The sequence below is a fragment of the Phyllobates terribilis genome, unplaced genomic scaffold (genome assembly GCF_046119375.1).
Source record: "Phyllobates terribilis strain yellow unplaced genomic scaffold, ASM4611937v1 Scaffold_11__3_contigs__length_659146591, whole genome shotgun sequence".
Taxonomy (NCBI): Eukaryota; Metazoa; Chordata; class Amphibia; order Anura; family Dendrobatidae; genus Phyllobates; species Phyllobates terribilis.
In genome coordinates, this window is record NW_027362771.1 from 395,627,169 (window position 1) to 395,636,519 (window position 9,351).

The following is a 9,351-nucleotide window of genomic DNA, read 5'->3' on the forward strand; positions in this document are numbered from 1 at the left end:
TATAATAAACAAATACCCTGCAGGAAATAAATAAATAGCAATAGTACATGAAAATAATATAGGGTGCTTAGTTAACATAACACACCTTTCTTTTGAGCTGGACATTGCATTCATATAGTTCCCCATGGCTGCATGTCCACTAGCTGGGTCTCTTATCCACATGTACGTCACTTGACAAATGGTAAGGTTTTAATATTAGAGGTTAGGACCATCCCGAATAGGGTAACCGTTACATGGTGGGATGGCTTTTACATTTTTTGGATCAAAATTATGTTAACTACGTATGCTATATTATTTTCATGCATTATTGCTGTTTATTTATTTACTGCAGGGTATTTGCTTATTAAGTTTTTATCTTGGGTTTTGTCTGTTTAGTGGCCAGTATAAACATGCGCTTACACACTGCATGCACACCAACTTATATTCCAGTTCATCTCCTTAGGTTTTCTGTTAAGCTAATGTGTATGGAGGCCTTAAAAAGCAAGATGGGGCCTCTATGAATTGGACCTCACACAGATATTCCTCAAACTATTCCCAAATAAGTCCACTAAAAGAGGCCACTGCCATGAAGGATTGGATTTGGTCTGCAATGACAAATGTTTAGGTAGGTGACTCATGTAAAAGTTACATATGAATGGTAAAACCCAAGGTTAAGCAGCAGAACATTTCCAATAGCATCAAACCTCTCCCGGGTTGTCATCTTCACCTAGTACATACTGGCTCGATCTCTTCCCCATGTAAAAGTTGCAAACACCTGTGTCTCCATATGATGAAAAGAAAACCTGATTTATCTGAATAGATCTTCTTCCATTGCCCCATGGTCCAGTTCTGGTGCTCCCTTGCCCAATGGCAGTGGACAAGGGTCAGCATGAACACTTTCAATCAATAGGCAATATGTTACATATTCTATTTTCTATCACAACCAGCATAAACTTTTCCAGATAGTAGTGCTACAGCAGCTCTTCTATAGGATTGTACCAGACAGGTTAGTCATCGCTCTCACAAGTATCAATGAAACTTGGATGTTCATGATTATTTCTGGTTCCCAGCTACATAACAGGAACACGCTATCTTTTTGGAAATGCTCTGAGCTGGACTTCTAGCCAATACAATTCAGCCCTTGTCAAACTCTCTCAGATCCTCCCACTTGCCCATTTTTCCTGCTTCTAATAAATCAATTTCAATAACTGTTCACTAGTGGCTTAATATTTAATGACCGTTCCTTTGTAATAATGAGATCATCAATGTTACTTACTTCATCCTTCATTGCCTGGCAATGCTCTTACTGTTATGGCTGATCAGTGTGAGTACTAAAAGAGTATACACCATGGAGTTTATATTTTACCATTGTTAAAAGTTGTCACATGACCTGTGTGCCATTATTACAATTACCCATAAAGATAGCACTGTTCTTTTACTATTGTGTTTGTGCTTGTTGCCAGAGAATTGTATCTTGATGTTTTAGTAGAGGGTTTAGTCTTCATGTTAATTGCTGTTCACATGAACAATGAGAAGGTGAAATGTGATATACCTTGTGTTGTGTCCTTGTTTTCATCTCTCTGTGACATTGATGCATGGTCACTGAAAGAGCTCTTTAGTATCTCTATAATGTGTTTTTTCTAGAAGATACAGTATATGAAATCAGTTCTCAAATGGTAAGTCAACCAAAGATCTATAGTGTCGATTTTGTGTAAAGATGCATGAGTAGAATCAAAGAGCAGAAGAATGCTAAATTTGCCTTCTGATGTTTTCCTTGTTAACCCCTTTATCCCCGAGGGTGGTTTGCACGTTAATGACAGGCCAATTTTTACAAATCTGACCACGGTCACTTTATGAGGTAATAACTCTGGAACGCTTCAACGGATCCTCCTGATTCTGAGATTGTTTTTTCGTGACATATTGTACTTCATGATAGTGGTAACATTTCAATATCACTTGCGTTTAATTGTGAAAAAATCGGAAATTTGGTGAAAATTGTGCAATTTTCAAAATTTTTATTTTTATGCCCTTAAATCAGAGACATATATCACACAAAATAGTTAATAAATAACATTTCCCACTTGTCTACTTTACATCAGCACAATTTTGGAGCCCAATTTTTTTTTATTAGGGAGCTATAAGGCTGTGTGCCCACTATGCGTTTTTTAAGCGTTTCCGCAGCGGCAATTCCGCCGCAGAAAGGCTTAAAAAACGCTTGGTAGAAGGTTTGCATTGCGGAAAAATCCACAGCACTACCAATTATTTTGCGTAAGTGCGGCTTTTTTTTGCCATTGACTTGCATTAAATCGCTTAATATCCACATGACTACATGTGCACATGCGGATATTAAGCGATTCAATGTGCGGATGGTACCCGGGTCTGGAGAAGAGGAGACTCTCCTCCAGACCCGGGTACCATGGTACCTGTAAAAAAAAAGAATTTAAAATAAAAAAAACATTATACTCACCTTCCGATTGCCCCTGGTCTCCTTCTCCGATGCGTCCTGGCTCCCCGGCGGCTCGCGATGGAGTAAAAGGACCTTCCATGACGTCATTCAGTCATGTGACAGGTCACGCGACCGCTGACGTCGGCGGTCTCGTGACCTGTCACATGACTAAATGACGTCATGGAAGGTCCTTTTACACCACCACAAGACACCGGGGAGACCGGACGCATCGGAGAAGGAGACCGGGGGCCATCGGAAGGTGAGTATAATGTTTTTTTTTTATTTTTTACCATTTTTATTCTTTTTTTTTAACTAACTTGGTCACACTATATAAAATCCATGCTGGTTGCATGGATTTATATAGTGTGACCAAGTTGTCAAGCACTTTTCCAAGTGATGCTAAAATCGCTTGGAAAGCGCTTGATAACCCGCATGCGAAATCGCATGTGCAAAACGCGTGATAATCGCTTCTACCTGGCTGAAAAAAACGCATGTAAAATCCATGCGTTTTTTTCTGCCAGAGAGATGCAGAAACGCTCAGGAAAAATCCGGAGCATTTCTGCATCGTGGGCACATAGCCTTAGGGTTAAAAGTTGCCCAGCAATTTCTCATTTTTACAACAAAATTTGCAAAACCATTTTTTTAGGGACCATATCACATTTGAAGTGACTTTGAGGGGCCTTTATGACAGAAAATACCCAAAAGTGATACCATTCTAAAAACTGCACCCCTCTAGGTGCTCAAAACCACATTCAAGAACTTTATTAACCCTTCAGGTGCTTCACAGGAATCTTTGGAACGGGGAAGAAAAAAATGAACATTTAACTTTTTTCACAAAAATGTTACTTTAGACCCAAATTTTTTTATTTTTGCAGGGGTAACAGGAAAAAATGGACCCCAAAATTTGTTGTGCAATTTCCCCTGAGCACGCAGATACCCCATATGTGGGGAAAAACACTGTTCGGGCGCACGGCAGGGCTCAGAAGAGACGAAGCGCCATTTAACTTTTTGAATGTAAAATTTGCTTGAATAATTAGGGGATGCCGTGTTGCGTTTAGAGAGCCCCTGATGTGCCTAAACAGTGGAAACCCCCCATAAGTGATACAATTTTGGACACTAGACCCCTCAGGGAACTTATCTAGATGTGTGGTAAGCACTTTGAACCCCCAGGTGCTTCACAGAAGTTTATAACATGGAGCCTTGAAAATTTTCACATTTTTCCCACAAGCCGCCATTTTTGCATTTTCATAAGGGTAACAGGAGAAATTGCACCATGCAACTTGTTGTGCAATCTCTCCTGAGTAAGCCGATACCCCATATGTGGGGGAAACCCACTGCTTAGGCGCATGGCAGGGTTCGGAAGGGAAGGTGCACCATTTGACTTTTTGAATGTAAAATTTGCTTGAATAATTAGCGGATGTGCCCCTGATGTGCCTAAAACAGTGGAAAACCCCACAAGTGACACCATTTTGGAAACTAGACCCCTCAGGGAACTTATATAGATGTGTGGTGAGCTCCCTTAACCCCCAGGTGCTTCACAGAAGTTTATAACATGGAGCCGGGAAAATAAAAAAATCTAACTTTTTCCACAAAAATGATTGTTTAACCTCAAAGTTCAGAAGGGAAGGAGCACTGTGTGACTTTTTGAATGCAAAATTGGCTGGAATCAAGAGCGGATGCCATGTCGTATTTCGGGAGCCCCTGATGTGCCTAAATAGTGGAAACCCCCCACAATTGACTCCATGTTGGAAACAAGACCCCTCAAGGATTTTATCAAGGGGTATAGTGTTCATTTTGAACCCAGAGGTATGACAGAATTTGATAACATTGGGTCATCATATTGAATAAGTTGTCATTAGTCTTGAGCGCAAGTGCTCGCTACTTGAGTTTGCATTGGGTACTCGGGTATGCACCATGTATCGCGGGTGCTCTAGTGACATGCTCGAGTCCCTGCCCCGCAGGTTTCACGGTTGTTAGACACCCAAAAAAAAACATGCGGGGATCACTCGTGCATGGCAGGCGAATCCAGCAACGTTTTTTTTGGCCGCGAAGTATATGGGGCAGAAACTCGAGCATGTCACTCTAACACCCACGATACTCAGTGCATACCCGAGCACCCGATGCAAACTCAAGTAGCGAGCACTTGCACTCAACACTGGTCGCCATATCGTCATAATTTTTTTTTCTTTACTTTTGAAAAAATCCCAACCCTAACCCCAACCCCGTAATACAACCCCAACCCTAGTACAACTCTAGCCCAACCCTAACCCCAACCCTAGCCCAACCCCAACCCTAATACAACCCTAACCCTAGAGTTTATTTTTTTATGCCATTCCTCATGCGGTATAAGTGATTAGACGACTTTATTCTTCGGGTCGGGGCGATTACAGCAATACCAGATTCATATCGGGTTTTTATGATTGACAGCTGTCACACACTAAAAGACGCAAAGACTAGTTTTTGCATCACCATATTTTGAGAGCTATAATTTTTCCATATTTTGGCCGACAGATTCATGTGATGGCTTGTTTTTTGCGGGACAAGTTGACGTTTTTATTGGTACCATTCTCGGGCATGTGACATTTTTTGATCGCTTTCTATTCCGATTTTTGGGAGGCAGAATAAACAAAAACCAGCAATTCTGGAATTGTTTTTATGTTTTTTTTTTTATGCCTCTCTGCGTGTGGTAAAATTGATAAGGAAGCTTTATTCTTTGGGTCAGTACGTTTACAGCGGTACCGCATTTATATTTTTTTTATGTTTTGGTGCTTTTACACAATAAAAACTATTTTCTAGAAAAAATATTTTTTTTGTATCGCTTTATTCTGAGAGCTATAACTTTTTTATTTTGCAGATAATGGAGCTATATGGCTGCTTGTTTTTTTTTGCGGGAGAAGATGACGTTTTAAGCAGTACCATTTTTATTTACATTCGTCTTTTTGATTGCGTGTTATTCCATTTTTTGTTTGGCTGTATGATGATAAAGCATTGTTTTTTGCTTCGTTTTTTTATTTTATTTTTTTTACCATGTTCACTAAAGGGGTTAACTAGTGGGATAGTTTTATAGGTCAGGTCGTTCCGGACGCGGCGATACCAAATATGTGTACTTTTATTGGTTTATTTTTTATTTTTTCATAATAAATAAATATTATGGGTTCAATATATTTTTATTTTTTGGGGATTATTTTTTTTCATTTTTTTTTATATTTTTGCAATTTTTTTTTTCACTTTGCTACACTTTTTTTTTACTTTTACACAATGTCCCACTATGGGATATTCACTTTTTGCAGCCTGATCGACTGTATAGCATAGAGAGCAGCAGCTCCCTAAGCAATGCAGCCTTTCAGCGCTGCATGCAGGGGAGACATTACTTTGGTCATGCACTGCGCATGACCAAAGTAACGTCCTGCCTCCTGGTGACCCGGATGTTGTCATGACGACATCGGGTCGTCATGACAACATCCGGATGCCGCCGCAGACATCACTGGATGCCGGCAGGAGAGGTGAGTATAGCGATCACCTCCCCCCTTGTCTCCGCAATGCTGCGACTTCGATCGCAGCATTGCGGGGGTTAATGTGCAGGGGGCGGTGCAGGACTACTCCCTGCACATAGCACCGGGTGTCAGCTGTGCCAATCAGCTGACACCCGGCGGCGAACGCCTGCACCGCTTGTGTGTGGGCTCGATCGCATTATGTGTAATAGTACGTAGCTGGTCCATAAGTCCCAGGGCGCAGGTACATACTATTACTGACGTTGGAAAGGGGTTAAAGGTTTAGGCCCCGATTCATCATGGTATTTACAACAGAATTCTAGCATAAAACACCTTCAAATCTTGCAGAATTTTTTCACAACATGCAGTTGCACAATAAATTTAGCATCTCTTATGCCAGTTTTTGGCAGGTCCGTCAAAATGGGTGAAGCTGGGAAAGACACGCATCGGGAGGGGCATGGCAATACCGGCCTAACCAATTTATTAAAAGTAGCGGCATTCCTTGCTCCGGAAATGGTACTTCAGTCTCTGAATGGAGTAACATTTCTGGTGAGGCACATAAAGGTGCACTCAACTGATAAGATTCACCTAATTCATTAAAGAAGCACTGCTCCCATCAAAGTTTTTATCCTTTTAATATACTGCAATCATTATATTATGTAGCACTGTATACTTACAATTGCTCATTTTGCCTTTCTACCCAGTCAATTACAAGCCTCTTGTCCCTGCATTTATCATTCCCCTCTTCAACTTCTGACCCAGCTGTTCCCTCCTCCCCACTGCCATAGACTTTTTCAATGACTGATGACGTGTGCAGACAAAACTGACCTCCTGTTTCTACATAGAGATTAGAAGGATTCACTAGTCAGTTTTTAATCACGTGATTTCGTAGACCTAATGGAAAACAAAAGAATTGGCTGGGAAGGCAAAATGAGCAATTGTAAGTGCACAGTGCTATATAATATGATCATTGCAATATATTAAGAAGATAACAATTTTGAAGGGAGGAGTGCTACTTCAAGTGGTGTACACCTCTTAATGAATTAGGCCCATCGTATTCCTGCACACCCATCATTAAGACTGGCGTGCAAAACGAGACCGCAGTAAACAATAATGCTAAAGGTGAGCATGGGATCAGAAGGTGAATAAAAGGAACCACAACTCAGCGATATATTGCTCAGTAGCAATGGCAAATAATTAAAACAGAGTGTAAAAGTAGTCCTAATTAATGAACAGCCCACCTCCCTATATCACAGTAGCGTCACATAAGTAACTCACCCAAAACGAATATCCGCAAGACCCTCAAGTCACTGGGACCCCCCAACAGAGGTGATGATGAGAGCAGCGCGCCCCATATGCTCTGCTAATATGTTTGCCTCTCAGCGGCTGCATGCTTTCCGGCGGTAGACAACGGCAACACATGCGGGGATTGCCTGTTTGTTAGCCAATCCCCGCATGTGTAGTGTCTGTCTACCGCTGGAAAACATGCAGCCGCTGGGAGGCAAACATATTATCAGAGCACGCCGATAATACTCTGATAACACTCGAGCATGCTCGGATAGCATGTTATCTGGGCACGTTCGCTCAACACTAGTTATGAGGCTTCCATATACGTGGCCTTGAAAAAGTATTCTTACCCCGTGAACTTTTACACATTACTTTATGTTACACCCACAAACGTAAATGTATTTTATTGGGATTTTATGTGATCTACCAACACAAATTAGCAAGTATTTGTGAAGTGTAAAGGAAATGATACATGGTTTTCTAATTATTTTAAAAATATAAATTTGAAAATTGTGACTTGCATTTGCATTCTGCCCCCTGTAGTTTGATACCCCTAAACAAAATCCCGAGTGACCAACTGCCTCCAGAAGTCACGTAATTAGTAAATTGATTCCACCTGTGTGTAATTTATTCTCAGTATAACTACAGCTGTTCTGTGAAGGCCTCAGAGGTTTGTTTGAGAAGATCGCAGCTTCAAGTCTCCTAACGAGACTATTGAAGCAAGTGAAAAGTAAAAAAAGTTTTTAAAAATATTAAAAGTTCAAATCCACCTCCCTTTTGCCTCATTCAAAATAAAATAATAAAAAAAATCAAAAATACACATATTTGGTATCGCCGTGTTCAGAATCACCCGATCTGTCAAAATATAAAAATAATTAATCGGATCAATAAACGGCATAACGAGAAAAATATCAAAACGCCAGAATTATATTTTTTTACTCGCCGCAACATTGCAATAAAAATCAAATAAACTTTATTAAATAAAAAGGACAAGATAAAGAAAACTAAATAAAAATACAGAATCCGACAGGTGATATAATACGGGATACAGTGCCAAAACAAATAAATAGATAGGTAAATGTACAAAATCCTGGGAAATGGACTAAATAATATGAGTAACAAATAATACTCAAAATTAAATAAACCCAAGAGAAATGAAAAAGGATACCAATCTAATAAATGGTAGGTATAAGCGAATATAATCACAATAGAAAAAATCTCTCAACAGCTCAAAAAGTAGATAGGTGGATAAAACACTTATCAAAATGTACATATATCACAAAATTGTAAAATTTGTATATAAATATATATTTGTGATTATTCCCATAATAATGGAATAAAGTGACAGTGCTAATAATGGTGCAAATATGCAGCGATAAGTGCAAAAAAGATAGTTCAACATTTGAAGTGTAATATCCACAGATCAAGCAGACAGTCGTTCATATAATATAGAGGGGAGCAGATATAGAGAGCAGTAGAGTGAACATGCTTACCACCAGTATATAGGCACTGAGCCCCGCATATCCCGACGCGCGTTTCGCCTTGCTGGCTTTAACGAGGGATAGTAAGACTATGGGTACATGGTCCTTTAATAAAATCCATTGGCCAATGGAATGCGATAGGTAATTATGGACCCCCGCAACAGGTGATCATGTGGGGCCGTCCACAAATCACAGCGCCACCTCCGCAACACGTGACGCGACCCAGAGGTCGTGGCACAAGAGCGGACATGACATCTGGATGCGTTCCACCGTGGGACGCACGGCGCCATCCCCACCTTATGCGGCGCAACCAAAGGTCGCGACACAGAAGCGGAAATGACGTCAAGATGCGCTCCACCATGGAATGCAGAGTGCGCTTCACCTTGGAACGCATGTGGAAAATAACGGGGATAATAGGGAAGGATGTGATAGAACAGAAAAATATATATTCCTATAAGAATGATGAGGTATATAGATAATCTATTACACAGAACATATTAAAGATATTATCCAATATCAAATACTCATAATCAATATTAAATCCACAGTGATCTCCCAATCACATAGTGATAACCAAAATTAACAATAATATAGAATAGTAAAATAGACATGGAATTGGGTCCAAAAGAAGAAAAAGTGCCATAGTGCGTCCTCTGTGCAAAGAAAA